The sequence below is a fragment of the Megascapheus bottae genome, chromosome 1, assembly GCF_031878675.1.
Source record: "Megascapheus bottae isolate mThoBot1 chromosome 1, mThoBot2.hap1, whole genome shotgun sequence".
In the NCBI taxonomy this organism is placed as follows: Eukaryota; Metazoa; Chordata; class Mammalia; order Rodentia; family Geomyidae; genus Megascapheus; species Megascapheus bottae.
The window spans coordinates 79,915,883-79,938,616 of NC_143509.1; the positions used below are offsets into that span (position 1 = coordinate 79,915,883).

Genomic DNA, 22,734 nt, shown 5'->3' on the forward strand with positions numbered 1-22,734 from the left:
ACAGCTCAAAAAAATTGAATCAATCCAAAACTAATCTCCAAAGTAACAACCATCCCATTAAAAGATGGGCCAAAGACTTAAAGAGAGTCTTCTCTGAAGAAGAAACAAAAATGGCCTATAGACACATGAAGAAATGCTCAACATCTCTAGTCATAAAAGAAATGCAAATCATTATTATCTTTTTCTTTCTTTTTCTGTCAGTTGCAGGGCTTGAACTCTGGGCCTGTGTGCAGTCTCTGAGCCTTTCAGCTTAAGGCCAGTGCTTTACCACTTGAATTACAGTGGTGCTTCTGGTTTTCTGCTGGTTAATTGGAGAGAAGAGTTTCATGGACATTTGTGCCCAGGCTGGCATTGAACTATGATCCTCAGATCACAGATCCCCAGATTACTGAGTGTTCTAGCTTCAGTAGTTTTATTTTTTTCCCAGTCCTGAGGCTTAAACTCAGGGCCTCACTATCCCTGGGCTTTCCTCAAGGCTAGTCCTGTACCACTAGAGCCACAGCACCACTTCTGGCTTTTTCTGTCTATGTGGTACCAAGGAATTGAACCCTAGGGCTTCATGAATGCTAAGCAAGTGCTCTACCACTAGGACACACTCGCAGCTCTATTATTTATTTTTATTGTTATTATAATTTAAAGACAATAATTCTAGTATTTTTAAAGAGCAATTATGACCACATTGCACCTTCATCCACAAGTGCTCAGTACTTCCCTCTGGTCTAAAAAGGAGAAGTATCTGTTTTGGTTGACATGGAGTGTGCATATCAAGAGTGTTGGTGCAAAAGATCTCTGGGCATATTTTCCTGCGTTACACATCATGGTATGAGACAAAGCACGATCTGTGGTTTATTCCAAGGAAAACTTTGAATTAGTATGTCGTTTTACACATTAGATTATTGAGAATTAAGAAAATGAACATGTTTGCTCACTCACCCAGAAAATTAAATGAAAGACTGTTGATTGACTGCATAAGGTTTCAAATGTATGTGAGCTTTCCCCTCCTCTTTTTCTGTAAAGTGCTTGTTTAAACTGTCGCAACAATTTGAAAATACTAGGATCTATAATAACTTTTTATCTTATTTTAAGCAAAGATACATCATTGTAACCAAATTAGAAAACATATTCCACTCTGATATGTAACATAATTGAGAGATATTAAATGTTTTCAAAAAGACATTTCAATAGAGGGCTATATAGTAAGTAATTTAGTAAAAGAAAGTTGGGCACACATAATTTCAAGACCAACTGTGAGTTATCACACAGAAGACATTTTTTTGTATGCAACAGTATTTGCTAAATTCTTTATACTAACTAAAGATACTATACATTTAATTTTTCAGAAATTAAAAAAAAAACATTAATGGCCTATGCTGCAAAGTAGGTATAAGGGAATGTTCTTAACTGAAGACTAATTTTTGTGAAGATCCACACCCACTAGACTACTTTTCTTCAGCTTGTTCCAATTAGGAGTAGCCCACATCAACTGGATAAAATGGCACTGGCCCGTGGGATAGCCAAAATCAATCAGCACAAATATTTGGTGCACAATGGTCAGAATATAATTGTTACACCTTTAGACTTGAAGTAAGTTTCTTTTTTTTTTGAAAAAAAATGAGTTTTAATTACTAGTCTATATATTCTTCCAAGTTTGTTTCTTGAAAGAAATGATAGGTTAAAAACTTTTTTAAAAAACTTTTGCATTTGAACTTATTTCACATCATTAATCCAGTCTTGCTTAATTTGTTTTATTATAAAATCACCTTTGGGAACTAGATTATTTTACCTTGATTATATAACAAAGACATTAATCATCATTAAATATGAATAAAATATAATGATGGCTTTAAGTTTTAACAAAATCATAAAATTTCAGAGGTCCCAATTCTGAAGGTTAAATTTTTAAGAGATTATTATTAGAGGCGATGAAAGGATAAATTTAAGTTTCCACCTTCATACACCTTTGTAACTTCTTATACAAGGAATAATTTTGGGGGCCGTGATGAGCAAAACTTTTACTAGCTTTTATTCTAAAAAAGAAGAGGTGGGAGTCATAACTGATAGCACACTATTACTGATTATATTTTATTTCTCTTTCACCAGAATCTTTTCATTATCTGTTATTAACCTTTAAATCAAAACAATGTTATCACCTCAATGAGAAAGTATGTAGCATAATTTTCTCCTCCTCGTGCTTTATCTCAAAACCTTACAAATGATAGATCACTACATAAAAAATATGCTTTACTTGTTCAGTGCTCCTTAATCGATATAAATAATTATATAGATGAATACTTTCATAAATACATAGGAAGTACCTCAACAACATAGTTTACATATGATTTCCCTCTGTGCATTTCTCTCACCTCACTGTTACACTTTCCTACTTTCACTTAATTAGAAAGGCCTCTAGAATCCTGTGAATTGGTTACATGTTAAGAAAATGTAAATTGTTTCATAGAATACATATTGAAAATTATGGCTGAATTTTCTCCTTTACTTCCTGTCTTTATCCTTTACCCTCTTCCTTTTCACTTTCCTACCCATAATCCCCCCCCACACACCTTTCACATGCCACTTTCCTAATATTAATTTTGTTGGGCTGTGAGTTCATTTTTCTAGGAAGTTATAAAGTTGGATTGTTCCCTGGCAAACCCTGTACTTTAATTAATATATTTGTGTGCATTTGCATGCAAACCCATATATCTTATACATTTAGAAATTGGTTCTAACTTCCATATGTGAGTAAGAACAGGCTTGACTTGCTCAAGATTATTTTCTAGGTCCATCTGTTTCTTTCCATTGTATGAGTAAAATTCTGTGTTCTCTCTCTCTCTCTCTCTCTCTCTCTCTCTCTCTCTCTCTCTCTCTCTCTCTCTCTCTCGTGTGTGTGTGTGTGTGTGTGTGTGTGTGTGTGTGTGTGTGTGTGTGTGATATTCCTGATCTTTTCATCAATTGTGGAGCAAATGGGCTGCTTCCATACCTTGCTTATGGTGGATACTGCTGTTAAAAATATGATTGCGTGAGTGACTTTACTAACTCTTGATTTGTAATATTTTGATTATATGCCTAATTGAGGTATTGCTGGATTTTTTTCCTTTTCCTTTCAGTCCTGATGCTTTAACTTGGGCCTAGGCACTGTCCCTGGGCTTTGTTAAGGCTAGCACTTCACCACTTGAGCCATAGCACCACTTCTAGCTTTTACTGTGTATGTGGTACCAAGGAATCAAATCCAGGGCTTCATGCATGTTAAGTCACTAGGCCATGCTCCCAGAGTAGTTCTATGTGTATTTCTATAGGTAATTTGGTGGTGGTGGTGGTGGTGGTGGTGGTGGTGGTGGTGGTGTGTGTGTGTGTGTGTGTGTGTGTGTGAATTCCACAATGCTTTCCAAGCAGTTGCTCAATTTACATTCTTACCAAAGATGTACTAGGGTTCCTTTTCCACTACCTCTGCAAGAGCATCTGCTGTTATATTCTTGATAATGACCATTTTAACTGGATGAAACACTGTACCACTAAGCCACACTCCCAGCCTTCAATTCTGAAACTTTCTACTTTGCTTCCTTTTCTGGAGGTAACATAACTTGGGGTCTTGCATTTATTAGGGAGAAGTGCTACTATTTGCTAGTCTTTTTTTCCATTTCTTCAGACTCTTCTTTCAGGACTGATCTTTGATCAAGATTGTTCCACAATTAGAATATCTGAGATCATAGGAAAATGTTATGTATCTTGCTGCTTATGGGTTTTTTTTGGGGGGTCTTAAATTTAAGATTTTTTTCTTTGATTTTTTGAGTATGTTCCTACAAAGTTATAGCAATAAAAATATTCGGTGCCCTGAATTTTTACATGTTTAAGATTTTAACCAGTTACAAATGAACAGATTTGCTGTTTTATAAGTATTTTAAGTGGAGATTTAATTTTATATTTTTGTATTTTTATGTCACAAAACTTATGTTCTATTGCCCATAATACAGTAGAAAATTATATTATTTCTAGGAAAAATGATATATATCAATATTTAAGATTCCTTTATAATGATTGGTATTTCCTGTCCTATTCAATACATGATTGGCTATTTTATTAAAATAAATTTACAAAAACTTGATAAAATATGCATTCTCCATTGGGGGACAGAATTTCATGTGTATCAATAATATTATTTGCCTTGTCAAGGACTGTAATTCCATGGTTTCAGATCATAGGATATTACATATAGGATTTCAATATGATTATAATTTAGTAATATCTTTCACTGATCAATATGAGGAAATAATCTGTACTGCATGTATTGCTGTTTAATTTAAATCAAAGGGTAAGAAGATCAAATGGATCATTACTGAGATACTCCAAATAGTCTTAGAAAAAGAAAGTATCACACATTAATCAACAAGTCACAAGGGCATCACTTAAGACATTTATTATTTAAACACAACTAACAAGTTGAAAACTCAGGGCCAGGAGTTTAGCCTAGTGATACAGTGCTTGCCTAGCTTGCATGAAAACTGGGGTTCAATTCCTTGGCAACACATACATAGAAAAAAAGCCAGAATGATGCTATGGCTCAAGTGGTAGGGGTCTATCCTTGAGAAAGTCCAAGGACAATGCTGAGGCCCTGAGTTCAAGGCCCAGGACTGGCAAAAAAGAAGTTGAAAAGTCAAAAGTATGCAAATTAAATGCATTTAAACCTTTTCCCTAAATACTCATGAAACTATAAAACATAATCTCTTCTTGACTGCTCCTGTGAAAATATAATAAGATTTTATAAGCAGGAACTATTGACTTAAGTAGTCATATTGGCAACTTATCAGTGAATAAAGGTCAAATTTCATGATATAATAAACTTAGAACTCATAAATTATGTATCTCTTCAAAATATCAGTGAACTGTGCTTTTAGTTTTTGAGCAATCGTTCATATATTCCTCTTTGTTTTCTCAGTCTATTAGAAATTAATTTGTAGAAGAAGGTTAAAATTACTCATGAAGAATTTCAAATATGAAATCTATTAGTTTTTGGTTTTATTTTGTTTTTATAATTTTGTGTTCTCACTAGGGTGATATCTTTGAGGAATACAAAATGCTCTGTAGTAATTCTTTTTTCTTATACTTGAAAGTATTAGGTGCTTTGGGAGTGTGAGGTGTTTCAATTCACTAGCCACAAACTCTTTGATTATTCACCTTATCTTCTTTTACCCAGGAAAGTCCTAATTTCTTTCAAGTACTAACTGTTGGAACAAGATTAGCATGGATTAGCAAAATTAGTCAGATCTGGCATTGCACAGCTTGATGCTCCAGAACAATCTAGCAAGTGTGCCTTCAACTGAGACATGACAGAAGTTTTTTTCTTTGTCTTGGTTTCTGGAAGGATCAATTTACATGCGTACCTCATGATTAACAGAGCTGAGGATTTTCAAATAACCCTGTAGTGACTTACTGACACTTAACAGTGTCATTTTCTTTTTTCTCCCCTCCCCCTGCTTTTTTTTTAACACAAGTACAGCTTCATTTATGATTGGTTTTAATACTGAGTTCTGTATTATGTGTATTTTGATAAGCCTTGTCAAAGCAATTTAGTTGTAGGCACACTGCAGTAACAGCAGCAGCATTTTTAAATGTTAGGGCTGGGAATTTAACCAAAGGCCTTGTGCATGAAATACAATAATTGAACCCGGCAAGCCACACTCCTACCCTAGCCATTCTTAATAGAACTGGGAACTATGACATGCTCTTAGCAATGAAGACTTATTGTCTCTATGTCAAAATACAAAGAAAATGTATTGCACCCTAAACATTCTCATTCTAAGCTGGGGAAACATGGCTCATGCCTATAGTTCCCATTCATCAGGAGTCTGAGATCTGAGGATCATAGGTTGAAGCCAGACCAGCTAGTAAAATCTATGAAAGTCTTATGTCCAATTCACTGCCATAAGAGCTGGAAGTGGAGCTATAGACCAAGCACTTTGACCACAAAAGTTCACCCATGCTCTTAGTTCAAGATTTCAACTGGCACACGCACACACACACACACACACACACACACACACACACACACACACACACACACACACCCACACAAATTCCAGTTTTATGGATTCCCTTTAAAATTAGATAGTTAGGCAAGGTAGGATCCACACATAAACTACATGGTAAATATTGCCTTGGTATGTTTTGGATTGCAGAATTCTAACAACAATATTCGTTTCCATTTCTATGCAATTTCTTCTAATTATTCTGAGTGATCTTATAGTAACTACAGTTAATCTCTAATCTATATAGAACAAAGTTTTTGTTTTTGTTTTTTGCCAGTCCTGGGCTTGAACTCAGGGCCTGGCACTGTCCTTGGGCTTTTTCCTCAAGGCTAACACTCTAACACTTGAGCCACAGCACCACTTTTCTATGGATGTGATACCGAGGATTAGAATCCAGGTCTTTGTGCATGCCAGGCAAGCACATTACCACTAAGCCAAACTCCCAGCCCATATAGCACAAAGTTTTAAACAGGGACTCAATATGTTAAGATATGACATTTTAATTCATTTATTTTTTATTTCTGATTGTGAAGTTTGCAGAGTAAGGGTTTTCTATAGCTATAAGTACTTACACTATTATTATATAAGTTTTTGACATTATTTCACATATTAAAAACATGGTTCTAAACATTTTACATTTATTATCTCATTATACTCACAGCAACATTATGAAAATCAGAACAATTTTAGGGAATACTATTTCTTAATTTCAAATTAATGATGTGTTAACAGTTGTGAATAAACTGTAACTTTATTCTTCATCCCAAATAAGTTAACTTTCCAAAGTTTCATAGATGATAAAACCTAGAAGACCAGAAACTGTCTTTAACATCAATTGACTTTGGATCTCTTTGTGTTCCACACTAAATGAGAACCATGCCAACTGGGATAAGTGGGTGCTACTGTGAAGAACTAAAATAAGCCATGTGCTTAGAGACTTCAAATGGAGAACAAAATAAATCTGCCCCACATTTCAGGTATTTCCTTTTCTTACGTATGTCCTATCACTGAAAGTATTTTTTATTTGTTACCAAATATTTTAAGATCTTGTACTCCTGCCCATGTGTTTGGACAGTGCATCCCTTCAAGCCTGCATCAGTAAATACCTAGAATTTGTCTTCTTTGCATCTATCTTATTGTTTGGAAGTAATCATCCAAAAATCCTACTGTAAACCCTTATTAATTCACCCAAAATATTTCTCATAATATAAATAGTTTCTAAACTTCTTAGTGAGTCTAATAAATTTCATTATAATTTATTCCTTCCCATTTATTTCCCACCAGTGCTATGGAATAACTACTTTAAAATCAACAAGCACACATATTAGTATGTAAGATTTATCTTTCCCTGCTGCTTCATTTTTTCTTTGCTCACTTTTTCTTTCTTCTTTTATATTTCCAGATCCTAGTTCAGTTGGGAAATACATATTTTATACATAAAGACCAACAGTGTTGATAGAGACTTGTATTTATAAACTATTTTGTAGAATAGCACCTTCGTTCTATGACTGAAATATAAAGATACATTTTTTTAAGCTGGGTCCTGTGTCCCACACCTGTAATCCTACTATTTGGAGGCTGAGATCTGTGGATCACAGTTCAAAGCCGGTGTGCATGAAAGTCCCTGAGACTCTTATCTCCAGTTAACCACCAGAAAATCAGAAGTGGTGCTGTGGCTCAGAGTGGTAGGACCATAGCCTTGAGTTGAAGAGTTCAATCCCCATAATATAAAAAATAAAGCAATATTTAAGATACTGCAGAAACCCTATTCCTAATTGTAGCTACTGGGAAGGTCATACTAATACTTTTTAAACTTAGGAAATTATAGTTTAAATAAAAAATAAATTATATTTTGTTTATCAAGTTCTGTTTGTAAAACATGATTGAAGGATACATTTGTGATACTTTATTACCCTTATCTTCACCTTTGTAATTAGGCTACATTGTGTATGATGAGTGACAGAAGGCTATTAAAAAAACTTATCAAATCCTTTCTCTTCTTATAAGGAGATCTTTCCCTAAAGAGAGATAGAACATGTATGTGGCTTGGCATATTGAATGATCAGTGTATTTTTGTAATACAGTTTCCTTCTGATCAAGATAAAGAGTAGGCTACGGACATTGGTGACTATTCTGGAATCCTGTCACTATTAAAAAACATTACTCTGATACCATCTTGTTTGCTAACAGCAGGTGAGATTCTCTAAAAATTGAATAGAAACAACAACAAAAAAACCCTAGATGAATGTGTAAGACTTGTCATAGTTTCAAATCTTTTCCAACATATATTATCTTAGCATGATTATATCAATGACCTCTACAATTAATAAAATTTTATCCAGTAAAACTTAATTCATTAAAATTTAAAACAGACTATATAAATATTTTTAGACTTTTCTTAGAACATTTTTTTCAATTAAGAAAAAAGTTACTATGTCAGTAGCTGCTTGACTCATAACTCTAATCTGAGCTATTTTGCATGCTGAGATCTGATGATTATGGTTCAAAGTCAGCTAAGACACAAATGTCTTTGAGACTCATCTCCAAAAGGCCAGCTGAAGCAGCAGTTTCTCAAATGGTAGAATACCAGCTTTGTGTAAAAAAACCAAGTGTGAAACCTTGACTTCAAGCCACATTATGCTATCCATATACATACAAATGAAGTTCTAAAATAAGGTAACAATAAGAGAAACAAATGTTTGTAATACTTTCCAGCACTTACACAGGTCTTATATATATATAATTACATTACTTTCTTTATATATTAGAAACAAATATTCAAGAAGATGATGTTAAAGTTCATGATTCAAGTAATAAAATTCAGTTGTAACTTATGACAATAATTTCACATGTTTCATTGAGATTTACTCTGGATCCTTAAATTACTTTCTTCAGATAATACTGTTCGTATTGCTTTGTAATTTTATGTTTCAAGGATTCAAGTTTACAAGTGATCTTTTTTCAAACACCAAGGTGTCAAGTATAATTTAAACAAAATGCTTTCATTTTGTAGCGAACTTGCACAGGAAGACGACAGTGATAACCTTGACCTTGAATAGAGTCTGGAGAAGTAGTTTATGGAAGGCAAAGTAATTCCAATTCCTTGCTGACCAATGTATCACTTAGGTGCTCATACTAAAATGAGGCTTTTAGGCCTCAGATAGACATAGAAGAGAGAGGGGGGAAGGAGGGGCTGAAGGAGAAGGAAGAGGGACAGGGAGAGGAAGAGAGAGAGGGACAGGGAGAGGGAGGAAGGAGGATAGACAGACACAGAGACACAGAGAGTGGCAGAGACAGAGAGATACAAAGAGAGAGGAAGAGAGAGGGAGAAGGAGACAGAAGGAAAGAGAGGGAGAAAGAAAGTTACTAGTCACTAAACTATTAAAAGGATCCAAAACATGTAAGAACAATATTTCAAACATATTGAATTAGAAATCCTATTTCTTGTTTTAAGTCTTAGTTAACTAATCCCTTAAAGTAGGTGAAAGCAGTGAAATAATTACTTCAAATTTAAAATGAGTTTCTAGGGGCTGACCACTGTAATTCTACTTCAGTTCATGGCTGAGGCTGAAGAATCTAAAGTCAAGCACAGTCTAATCTGACCTGTACCAATCAATCATTTAGTCAATCGATCATTCAATCAATCCTACAATCAACCAATAAAATAAATGAGCTCAAAACCTAACTGTAATGAGTTTACAAAGAGAATGATATGGAGCTGGGAGTTTGGCCTAGAGGTAGAGTTCTTGCCTAGCATGCATGAAGACCTGGGTTCAATTACTTTTTACCACATACATAGAAAAATAAAGCTGGAAGTGGTTCTGAGGCTCAAGTGGTAGAGCACTAGCCTTGAGAAAGTCCAAGGTCATTGCTCAGTCCCTGAGCATAAGCCTAGGACTGGCAAAAAAAAGAGAGAGAGAGAATGATATGTAAAATATACTGTTATACTGTTACCTTAAATAAGCATGAAACAAAATTATTTATCATAATACTTTAGAATAATAAAATTTTTACTAAGCCTAATCTAGTGTGTGTGTGTGTGTGTGTCTGTGTGTGTGTGTGTGTGTGTGTGTGTGTGTGTGTGTGCAAACACCTGAATTCTACTTTGGCTTTTTTCGTCACAGCTGAGACTACCAGAGTAAGTCCTCCCATTGGGTGTTTTTCACAGGGGAGTTTCATCTCCTTTATCTTGTGATAAAGGGTTTCCTTTCTCCTAAAATAGAGAGGAAGAGGAAGGCTAGACTGACATTTTTGAGTCTGCTGTTTTTCTTAATTCAAAATCATCTTTAAGCAGCAATGACACTTGAGTGGGTATATTTTGCCACCTATAATGGATCACTCAAGTGCATTACAGGTGTTCATAAGTTTAGGTGTTAAAGATGACTTGTCTGACTTTGAAGAATGATTATTATTATTTGTATGCATTCTGTTAAGTACATGCATTGGAAACCTAATTATCAATGCATCTTAATCCCTAGTTCCTGTTTGGGATGGTAAGGCTCATTCACAGCCATGTGCTCCTTTGCCATTGTGAATAGATCCTAGAAATGGCAGGAGTTGCTTAATTATCTCAGTTGGTGGTTAGGAAAACAATTGTCGTTCTTGCTGTTACTTTCTGGGATTCTGCTGACTTTGTACCTTCTACCACAGGGACACAAAAAAGAGAGATTTCACCAGGTGCCAATGTCTTATTGGCAGAGAACCATGAGCAAAATAAATTGGTTATAAATAATCCAGTTTTACTTATACTGTCATAGCAGAAGGAAAGAGAAAAAGACATATTCTCAACTTGCTATCCCTGGTGGCTCTCACTTAGCAACAACTGATAATCTCACTGGTAGTGAGAAAAGTGTAGTTATTTTTACCTTGTGGTCTTTTCTGCCCAGACTGTCTTCAAATCTTGGTCCTCAGATCTCAGCCTCCTGAGTTGATACGATTATAGGCTTGAACCATTTGCACCCAGCTACAATGCTGTTTTAAGCTAATTGTTTTTAATGTAAAATTTATGTTATCATCAAAATATCTTCATTTATATAATATCAAATACTGGAGAAATTATAAATATACTATAGGATAGATACAGTAGGATACCTGTTTACCAAAAAACTGCACTACCATTCTTTGTCATTTAAACAAAAACTTCTAAAATCCTACTCTGACAAGAGGTTTATTATTTCTCATGCTGGAAAACATGCTGCAACATAAAAAAAAATATACAGCAGAGTGAAAACAAGCTAAATTACCAAGATCCAGAATATCATGAGGGAATACATCTCAAACCTTTATGCCAACAAATTTGAGAATCTAGATGAAATGGATGAATTCCTAGCCAATATTAACATACCCACACTGAACCAAGAAGAACTAAGCCAACTCAACAGGCCTATTACAAGCACTGAAATAGAAATGGCAATAAGAGACCTTCCACCTAAGGAAAGCCCAGGGCCAGATGGACTCACAGCTGAATTCTATAAAGTCTTCAAAACAGAGCTCACACCAATACTCTTCAAGCTCTTCAACAAAATTGAAAAGTGAAGGCTCTTTGCCAAACTCATACTACTAAGCCAGTATAACCCTCATCCCAAAACCAGACAGAGATTCATCAAAGAAAGAGAACTATAGACCCATTTCTTTGATGAATATTGATGCAAAACTTCTCAACAAAATACTGGCCAACCGTCTACAACTACTCATCAAAAAATTACACACTATGATCAAACAGGATTCATCACAGGGAGGCAAAGCTGGTTCAACATACGCAAATCAATTAATATAATTCAACACATCAACAGGAGTAAGGACAAAAATCACATGATTGTCTCAATAGATGCAGAAAAGGCATTTGACAAGATCTAACACCCCTTTATGCTAAAAGCTCTGGAGAAACTATGAATCCATGGAACATTCCTCAGTATAATAAAGGCTGTGTATGACAAACCCACAGCTAGTATTATATTTAATGGCGAAAAGCTAAAGCCATTCCCTCTAAAATCAGGAACGAGACAAGGATGCCCTCTCTCTCCACTACTCTTTAACATAGTATTAGAATTCCTAGCTAGTGCAATAAAGCAAGAAGCAAGCATAAAGTGGATCCAAATAGGAAAAGAGGAAGTAAAACTTTCCCTCTTTGCAAACTGGATGGTTCTGTATTTAAAGAACCCTAAAGACTCTACTCCCAAGCTCCTCCTTGAGCTGATTCAAAACTTTGGCAAGGTAGCAGGGTATAAAATTAACCCTCAAAAATCAGCTGCCTTCCGCTATGCCAACAGTGAGAGGAACGAGAGCAACAATCAGGAAAGCAACTCCTTTTCCAATAGCCTCAAAGAAAATAAAGTATCTAGGAATTATCTTAACTAAGAATGTAAAAGACCTTTTTGACGAAAACTTTAAAACCCTGAAAAAGGAAATTAAAGCAGAACTTAGAAAATGGAAAAACCTCTCATCCTCCTGGATTGGAAGAATCAACATCGTGAAAATGGGAATTTTGACAAGGGCTATCTACAAATTCAACGCAATACCCATCAATATCCCAATGTCATTCTTTAAAGAATTAGAAGAGGCAATCCAAAATTTCATATGGAATAATGAAAGATCTCATGTACCAAAAATACTTCTTAACAGAAAGAACAGCACAGGAAGAATTTCAATACCAAACTTTAGACTCTACTACAGAGCTATATTGACCAAAACAGCTTGGTACTGACACAAGAACAGTCCTGAAGACCAATGGAATAGAATTGAGGACCCAGATATTAACCCACAGACCTATGGCCACCTAATCTTTGACAAGGGGGCCAAAAAAATAGAATGGAAGAAGCACAGCCTCTTCAACAAGTGGTGCTGGCAGAACTGGGTAAGCACATACAGAAAATTAAAGTTGGATCCTTCTTTGTCACCCTGCACTAGAATTAACTCCAAATGGATCAAAGACCTCAAGGAAAAAGCTGACAAACTGAAAACTTTACAAGAAGGAATAGGAGATACACTAGGCCTCCTTGGCACAGGTCAAAACTTTCTTAATAAGGACCAAGAATCACAACAAATCAGAGAAAGGCTGGATAAGTGGGACTGCATTAAACTGCAGAGCTTCTGTATGGCAAAGGACATAGTAAATTAATTAGGAAGCCTACAGAATGGAAAAGATCTTCACTAACCATACAATGGACAAAAGCCTCATATCTAAAATATATCAACAGCTCAAAAAATTGAATCACTCCAAAACTAATCTTCAAAGTAACAACCATCCCATTAAAATATTGGCCAAAGACTTTAAGGGAGTTTTCTCTGAAGAAGAAATAAAAATGGCCTATAGACACATGAAGAAGTATTCGACATCTCTGGTCATAAAAGAAACGCAAATCAAAATAACTCTAAGATTCCACCTCAGTAAAGTTGCAATGGCCAGTATCAAGAAAACTAATAACAACAGATGCTCATGGGGATGTGGCCAGGAGGGATCACTACTACACTGTTGGTGGGAGTGCAAACTTGTTCAACCACTATGGAAAGCAGTATGGCAGTTCCTCAAAAGACTAAACATAGAGCTCCCCTATGACCCAGTAATTCCACTACTTGGCATTTACCCAATCATCCAGAAACAAGGACATACTAAATCCACCAGCACAACAATGTTCATTGCAGCACTATTTACCATAGCTAAGATATGGAACTAACCCAGATGTCCGTCAGTTGATGAGTGGATCAAGAAGATGTGCTATTTATACACAATGGAATTCTATGCTGCTGTCAGAAAAATTGATATTGCCCCATTTGTAAGGAAATGGAAAGACTTAGAAAAAATCATATTAAGTGGAGTAAGCCAGACTCAAAGGAACATAGGCCAAATAGTCTCTCTCATTTGTCATACTCAGTAGAACCCTTGGGCTCTCCTAGCAGAGATTTACAATAGAACAAAATCTAGAGACATTAGGCCAAATAGTATGACACTAAATGTAAGGACATCCAGGAGAAGGAAACAGAAGCCATATAATGAGTGACTGATGTCCTTAATGTACTATGTTATCTTTCATCTCTTTTGCCATCCCTTGGTTATCTCATATTGTTACAATATTTCACCTTGTTATCTGATATATTTTATATGTGCTTAACTGGTTATTTGAAATTGGTTAAGGAAGGGGGGAAATCAAAATAAGCAGGGGGAGGGTGGGAGGGAAATGGGGACCATGTTGTAAGAAAGGATAGCAATGTTTGTGAAGTTAGGCACCTTCTATCTGGTGAATATAATGTAACCCTTCTATCAATCACAATAAAAAAACTTCCCTCACTAAAATGATTTAAATTTCTGAAAATCTATTTCTCAGGACTGGAAATTATGTGTCTGTGTGATACTAAAATTCATTTAATGGAAAATTAATGGAACCTATCTATATCAATTCTTATTAAATTACTTCAATCTTGCTTTTAGAGACTTGCCCCTGGTAGCTAAGATTATTCAAACACTCCTAAAGGAAAGAGTTTGCATCCCCACAAGTGGTTTTGAGAATCTCACAAGTGAGGAATAAATCAGATGAATATCCTTATAAAGCCCATGGGGCTTTCTCTTGGAATGAGTGAGTTGTTGAAATGACAAAACTAGAGTTTTCAGGGTTCTTTCCTTTGTATAACAGACCCAGCCCTATCAGGTTTTATCCTCAGTCTTCTCCAGTGTTTGTCTCTTCCCAATTTTTCCTATAGAGGTTAATTACATTTTAAATTGTGTAAGAATCACTTACTACATTACTTGTCCATTAGAGCCTCATGAGATAATTCAAAAGGTAAAATAAAGCCTGATATCTAATAATTCAAAATGAGTAAGCAGATAAATTATTCTATAGACATCTATCTCTGCTCTTCAGTCCTTACCTGGTTCTCAGCTCCATCCTTTACTCTGTGTTGTCTTTATCATCCTGGGAGGCTTCGCCCAGGGTCCTCTAATTTTCAGGATGACTTTAGTTAATAGAAATATATAAGAAGGCAGAAAAAGGGGCCGGGAGTTGGCCTAGTGGTAGAGTGCTTGCCTAGCATGCACAAAGACTCAGGTTCGATTCCTCGGTATCACATAAATAGAAACAAAAGCTGGAAGTGTTGCTGAGGCTCAAGTGGTAGAGCTCTAGCTTTGAGAAAGTCCAAGGACAGTGCTCAGGCCCGGAGCTGAAGCCCAGGACTGACACCCCAAAAAAAAAAAAAAAAAAGGAGGCAGAAAAAGAAATTACTGGCCGCCAATCTTCCCCTTTATTGTCTTGACCTTCTTGGAATTCTGTCACTTAGTATTACCTTCTGCAAAAGCTGTGGATTTTGAACTTTACCTTTTCTGGCTATAGTTATTCAAGACTGGTATAATATGGGTCTTTTCTTTTGGTCCTGGAGAGTTAGTCTAGAAACAGCATCTTTCTCTCTTTCTCTCTTACTACTACTGCTTTTGTTATTGTTTTGTTTTTCTCCATACCTTATTTTCCAGCCTTCCCCTAATGGTTACTTTAATAAACACGTGTTGGCTACTCAATTTTAGACCATCTTAACAGTTTTGCTGACATCCCAAGCATTGAGGATACCATAAAAGTTGTAGTGGGGTGTGTGTGTGTGTGTGTGTGTGTGTGTGTGTGTGTGTGTGTGTGTGTGTGTTTAGGGATTATCATAATCAATGAAGAAGAACATGACTCTAAAGAAAAAGTACATGAGCTCAAATATTAAATATTAGACTTTTTATTCAAGTTACTCAGTATAATTCAGACTATTTCTGTATAGATATTTTAAATTATAAAATTTTTTGTAAACATAACACTTGTTTCAACTCATTTTAGAAAAAATGATTTCAATAAATTTCTAATGGGAGCTCATACTTACATCCTCCTTCTCCCATGTAAATATGCATTGCATAACCTTTGCTTACTAGCGAGGTGAATGAAAATGTTTTTCTAACATTTGATTACATATATTTTCCTAAGGTGAAAAATAACTGTATTTACTAAGAATTTCCATGGATAATGAATATTAATATAATTGTTTAAACAATATTACTAAAGGAAGTTTCATTTCTGTCATCACTTACTGACATATCACAGCACTCTTAACTGACTTTTCTAATACTGTTGCACTCAAATTCTTGGCTTCTATTTATATTTGATCCAGAGTATTTTATTACTGGTGATGGTGGTGATTGAAGTGGTGGTGGCAACATGTGTTTGTGTGTGTGCATATGTAAGTGTGTGATTGTTTAAACCTATGAAACTACTGAATTATTTTTTTCTTTATTCATTTTCTTGATCAAGGATTTTTTACTTAAAATTCAAAGTGTCAAAAATTCAAAATAAATAGTTCTGACATTAATTTTGTATAACTATTTCATCCATTTTTCAGCAATCACTCAAGAAATTGTGTCTTCTTGCTCTTTAATCATTGTGTGCACAGTTTATATCAAGTGGCTTTTAATTTACTGGCCAGAGATTAATTTAAATGACCATAGAAAGCTAATATGAACTTTTTTGACATTCGGAGCAATAAGGAAATACTGTATTAGTGAAGCAAGAGATGTTTAAAATATTGCAATTATCTAAGCTCTTATTGATATTCCACAAATTTCTCAAAGTTAATAGATTGTATTAGACCCTGCTTAGAAGTTATGCTTTGTGGCTTTGGTCTTATTTATTGTCCTGGCTAAAAGTTGCCACTGAAGTGAAGGTCACCTTGGGCCCCAAAGTTGGTATAATTAGTATCAGTTCAGTGTTTCACCAAGCTTACAAGGGAGGTTATTAACTGTGCTTCATGCAGAGTGTCAGAGAAGTCAGGGCAGGACTGGCAATCTTTTAAGCTTCAAAGGCACAGCTCATAAATTTAATTCACTGGTTCGCAAGAAAGATACACCAGTTCAGTTTATTAATGACTTTTCAAATAATCTCAGAGATGTTCTAGAATTATTTATTTGGACATGTGGTCTAGCATTTCCACATAGAAACAGGACTATTCCATTAAAATATAACTCATTTCAATTTCACTATTTTTAAATATAATATATTTTTCCAATACAGAAATATGCATATCACTTTTAAATTTATATGACTGAATATAGTATCTGAAAATGAGCATATGGTACTACCTGTTTGAGAGACGTTTCCTTTAATTTCTAGTTATTTTTAAAGAAAACATGGCAGTGTATTATTATTTTATAAAAATATTATTGTCATAAAATCACTACTACTATACTGGTAAATATTGAAAATAATAACATGCTATTTACTAAAACTATCAATTTTTGAAAAAAAATTAAATGGAGGGATAAAACTTTAAAATGAAATGTCATTTCATTTGTTTGTGTGATTGTATGAACTGCATGCATGTGCTTAAAAAATGAAAAAAGTACAGGTATATTGTCCTTAGAAAGTGAGATTGGCATGGTTCTGAAAAGATGAATATAAGTTTTCCTCAAATATTTCATGGATGATGGTAAGAATTAAAATATTACCAGAATTAAAATGTTACCAGAGAAAAATTTCTCTAGAATCCAAAACATATTCAATTTAGTTTTGGAATCAGTATTTTAAAAATAGTAATATTTATTCCTGTTCCAAGTAAGGTGAACTAAATGATAGAATAATTCCAGCACTTAATGCTACCATATATAACTTGATCTTAACCATACAATTACGATAGACCACTAGCCTATGTCACTACTCACATCTAACCCATGTATGAACCAGTAGGACTAACAATCAGATACTTGCTGCAAGGTTGATGAAGTAGTTTCAGCTGTAGAACTTATATTGCAATTCATTAGACATATGAGGTACATATCCTTAATGTGCTATTTCTATTATGAACCATTTTCATATATATATATACATATATATAATTTAAAACAAAATCAACTTCACCTAACAATTCTTATTATAAGGGGAAAAACACTAATGAAAATTTAGCTATCAATAATAGCTAAATTTGCCTCTTAGTAGATAAGCATGTTTCTGTATACAGACCATCTGGTTACCAAATTATTAATTCTCATCAACTGAAAAAATCCTCAAAATATTGACACCTACTTTTTAAAAGCTCACAATACCATACAGATTGTGTTTTATCATCAACAGTAAAACCAGATACATCTTCATGGTTAAACACTTATAAACAACTTCTTGATTTGCACACTTCAGAACTTGGGTCAAATGATATATTCCTGACATTCCAAATGCTGTCCTTTTATATTTATAAATGTTCTTTTATGCTATCGTATTCCACTTATAAAGTTTCTGAGTAAAATAGGAAAGAACAGATACATTTAAGAAACCAAATTTACCCAAGTTTATGGACATGGTCTTGGAGATATAAACAAAACTACATAGGCATAAAACTCTGTGATGGGATATGTACTCTATAGATATGTTATACTACACAGATCAATATATATCTATGATGTTAAACCTTCAGCTTAATTTTAATCATGTTCTTCAATCTATGTGCCAATGAGTGCATATTTCCTTCTTGAATACTTGTTTGTTAAACATGACTTTTGAAATATAATGTAAAAATCAGAGTCAATAGATCTTAAAAAAGAAAACTAAATAAAATTTAATCACTATGGACTGGATTTGCATACACATATTAAGTATATGTTCTGTTCTATGTGTGCATGTGTGTATGTGTTTGTATGTATATCTATGTACTTTTATATATACTTTATACACACATTGTTCTTTCTGTATAGATGACAAAAATGCAGAGCAAATCATTATTGATTTTAAACTCTCATTATATAAATGGTTCTGACACTGTTTTAAGTTTACATGCAATATTTCTATTCTTTATCTTGAGCTTACTTTATTTTGAAATCTGGGCTATAATATATATACAAAAATATATTTATGATAAACAAGTAAGCAATTCTGTCTGTATTAAATGCAAGTGGAATTCCACGATGCCACTCAAATTCTCTATGCTGGAGCAAAGTAAACACTGAAGTAATTTATGTTTTAAGTTTACACACAAAAAATTGTATGATTACATTATAAGAATCAAAATTGATTCAATGTGTGTGTGGTGGGGCATTGTCTCTAAGCTTTTGTGGCTGAGGCTAGCTCTCTGACACTTGAGCCTCTAGCATCTTTTCTGGCTCTTTGAGACAAGAATCTTCCAGACTTTCTTGCCCAGGCTGGCTTTGAAAGGCAGTTCTCAGATTTCAGTTTACTGAGTAGCTGGGATTACAAACATGAGCCACCAGTGCTCAGCTGATTGAACTTTTACAAAGAAAAATTAATCATTTATTCAAATATTTCCAAAAGCTGTAGTTCTGCTTTATATATAAATATGACTTTCTTTTTCAGTCGTATGACTTGAACTCTGGGCCTGTCCATGTCCTTGAGCTGTTCATATCAAGGCTACTGCCCTACCCCTTGAGCAACAGTGCCACTTACAGTTTTCTGGTGATTAACTGGAGATTAGTCTTGCAGACGTTTTAGTGCCCCGACTGGTTTTAAATGGCAATCCTCAGTTGTCAGCCTCTTGAGTAGTTAGGATTACAGGTATGAGCCACTGTGCCCAGCTATGACTTTTTACAAAGAACTCTTTTGTCTTACTTTGCATTGCTATAACCAACAAATTATCTCCTACTATTAGCCTCATTCTAATTATTAAACTGATTAGGATTATTAGAAAAAGGATAACTAAATTAACATGAAATTTTCCTTCTATCATTTACATAAAAATACAAAATCAAGTCTAAACTTGAAACAATAATTCATTTCAGTATTCCAAGGATACACAAACAGCTTCCAATCCAGGTTTAGTATTGTTTCTTTTTTCTATATCTAACTTATTAAAATGTGAATTATTCAAACAGCCTCAGAATATACAAAATATTTTAAATCCATATATAAATTTTATATAAACAGGTACTAATATTTAGTTTAGGATTCTTTCTGTCTTAATTACAAAAGTATGCTATGAGTTGTAATTTAAAAACTGTGATAAACATGAAGAATCCAACATACATGACTTTACCTAATTAAGTATTGATATCATTGAAGACAATCCCAAACTAAAAATTAACTATAGAAAATAAATGCTTCTTATTTCCCGCAAAAATAAAAACAAATGGGAAAGCTAAATTTGATTTCATATCAGAGATGAAAAGAGTGTTAATCAAAGAATCAAAATTACAGTATTTTTAAAATTTGTAATTATTATTATTATCAAGATCATATACAGAGGAAATATCATTGCCATGAGTGAGTCAAAGAGGAGACTTCCTTTGGAACAATATCACCCCTTCATTTGCTGTCTTCCCGTTTTTCCTCCCATCCCTACTCACAGTTGTAGGGTTCATTTTCAACATTGTGTCTAGTGACTATGACTGCAGCATTTTGTCCCGCCATTTACATTACATTTTTGTTTGTTTTTGATTCTTAAAGAAACAGGTGGCTCACGCCTGTAATCATAGCTACTCAGGAGACAGATCTGAGATCTAAGGTTTGAAGCAAGCCTAGACACAAAAGTCTGTGACACTCTTATCTCTAATAAACTACTCAAAAAAAAATTAGTGCTGTGTCTAAAGTGGCAGAGCATTAGCCTTGAGCACAAAGAGGCTTAGGGACAGCATCCACGCCTTGAGTTCAAGCCCCAGGAGCATAAAAATTAAAAAAAAATGATAAATAAAAAATAGGAGCAAGATAGAGCACGGTAAGCATGGTATTGTTAGGGAGCGTTGAGGATTGAGGTTTTGTTAGGGAGGTTGAAATTGGTGAATGCAATCCCACATTCAGCATGCATATGTGAAAACAGAACTAGGTAAACTGAGAGGATGTATGGAATAAGGAGAGTATGATGAAAAGGGTAACATTGATCAATGTATATTGAACTCAGAAACCGATGTGTAGAATTGAAACCTCTTTGTTCAACTGCTTGAGGATATCTAGCATAAGTGAACAATAAATATATTTTACCATCTCCAGCATTTATCTATTCCCTGTTTTTGCCATGACTGCTCAATATGATTACTTATTTGTATATTAACACTAGATGTTTCAAGATACTCCTAATTGCTTGCCTTTTCCTCTCATTGAGTTAAAATTCATTTTTTTCCAAACAGAGTTGCATTTTATTCAAAAGCAAAGAGATGTGCAGTCTCAAGGTTGTGACTTTGATCATTTGACTAGTGTTTTATTTTTTTCTAGCTATCTTGATTTCTTATATACACAGTTGAGACTCTTTACAATTATTTTAACTTGGATATTTATCATACTAGAAGACTGTGCTTTGTAAGAATTGTGAGAGTATGAATGTTGATGTTAACATTGACTAATTGGCTATTATTTACTATATTTACAAAGATAAATGTTAAAGTTCATAAAATCCCAAGATATGCTATTTAAATCTAGTGAAGTTAAACATAGTTTACTTCGAATAATTGCATAGAAGAAAGGATTGAAGTCAATTTTATAGGCAGAAGATATTTCTTTTAATCAACTTTTATATTTCCTTATAAATTGCTTTATAAACTCTATAATTTTGAAATATTTTTCAAAATAAATTAATAAATGAATTCAATGTGTACATATACAATGTATGTTTTATGTATATCACTCTATGTAAATCCATCTATATATTAACATATATACATAGTATAGATATATACTCTATGAATATACTATACATATGTATATATACACTGTATATGTACAACATAAAAATACATATAAACATTAGCATTCTGCTGCCATGGGCCAAGAGATGGCTGTGTGAGATTTTCGCCAAGAGTAAAATTGCTTCTTACTAAAGATTAAACAAAATAATGGTTTAAGTTAAAATATTTTCACTGATTACTAGTGATAATAGATTTAAGTAATTTTCAGAGTTATTGGGCCTAGTATATTGAAAGATTACACAAACAGTCAATTCATTTTTTAAGAAAGTGATAGAGTAGTTGATTATTAATCTGTGTCACAATGGATATTTAAAACTGTTTCAGTCAATGCACTTCACTCTGTCTCTAAGTTTATTAAAGTAGGCATTAGCATAGAGATTTTGTTATAATAATAGTAGTTAATTTAATATTTATATTGAATTACAATGTACACAAACCTGCTAAATAAAACAAATTAAAACATAATAAAACTTTAGATATCTTTCATTGTATTGATACCATAAAACTAAGTTGTTTTAAACTTTTTCTTATTTTTGTTTTCTTTCCTCTATCATTTACTACAAATAACCATGTCAATGATCTTTATTTTGTTACTACTTATAGATTTAGGTAAAAGCAATTGTATCTAGTTATCCAAAATTAAAAACAACTTACTTCTGAAATAATCTATTATATGAATAAAATTCATTTTGACAACAGTCTTCTATATTGAATAGTATAGTTGACAATTTTAGACATTATGTTTTCTGGAGCAATTTAAAGACAAAGAATGTTCAAACTGGCAACTGAATATAATATCAAAATTATTAAAAACTCAAGAAAATATTCTCACTGAGCTACCTTTCCAGGTAATAATAGTCAACATGTCCTTGATTCTAATTACTACATATAAAAATAGAAAGTCACCATGAATTTCAAGTTAAATTGTTAATTTTAACATATATTAGTATAGATGACATGATACAAACACATATAATTAAGAAAAAGACAGAATTAAAAATGACAACTTCTCTCAAAATTGCTTATGCATCAAGTAAGATTAGACTACATTTTACTATAACACCTTTAAATCCTTTTTATTCA

General features: G+C 33.7%; 1 protein-coding gene across 2 annotated transcripts in view; it reads right to left on the reverse strand.

Annotated features, from left to right (window-relative positions):
- Cadm2 (cell adhesion molecule 2) overlaps positions 1–22,734 on the reverse strand; it is an 866,220-nt gene that overhangs the window by 25,182 nt on the left and 818,304 nt on the right. The gene's annotated exons all lie outside the window — the stretch shown is intronic.